The sequence below is a fragment of the Monopterus albus genome, unplaced genomic scaffold, assembly GCF_001952655.1.
Source record: "Monopterus albus unplaced genomic scaffold, M_albus_1.0 scaffold355.1, whole genome shotgun sequence".
Classification (NCBI taxonomy): Eukaryota; Metazoa; Chordata; class Actinopteri; order Synbranchiformes; family Synbranchidae; genus Monopterus; species Monopterus albus.
Genome location: NW_018128235.1, coordinates 32,329 through 32,670, shown reverse-complemented (window position 1 = coordinate 32,670; position 342 = coordinate 32,329). Strand labels below are relative to the sequence as shown.

General features: G+C 37.4%; 1 protein-coding gene across 1 annotated transcript in view; it reads left to right on the top strand.

The window, feature by feature from the left end:
• The window catches only part of LOC109974967 (receptor-type tyrosine-protein phosphatase mu-like), a gene marked incomplete at its 5' end in the record, with an annotated part of 97,770 nt that overhangs the window by 78,116 nt on the left and 19,312 nt on the right, over window positions 1-342 (top strand). The gene's annotated exons all lie outside the window — the stretch shown is intronic.

Genomic DNA, 342 nt, shown 5'->3' with positions numbered 1-342 from the left:
CTCCTGGGTTCCACAGCACTGTGGAAGCATCAGATAGAGACTATGCACCGACACCAAGTACATTTGAGGCTGAGAGAACACCAGAAGCCCCAGATGAGTTTTCAGAATCAAAGTTCAAGTTCAAAGTGTTTATTTGTCATATGCACAGTTAGGAAACGTGTTTCCCTGTACAATGAAATTCTTACTTTGCCATCCACATGAATACCACAAAATACAAATGAAATATAAAGTAGATAAATAACACAAAGTCTAAGGCACAAAATCTAAGGCACTTTAAGCAGCGCAGATGCAGCAATATAGTAGAAAAAAAATATACAAGAATATAACAATGTATGCTGCATG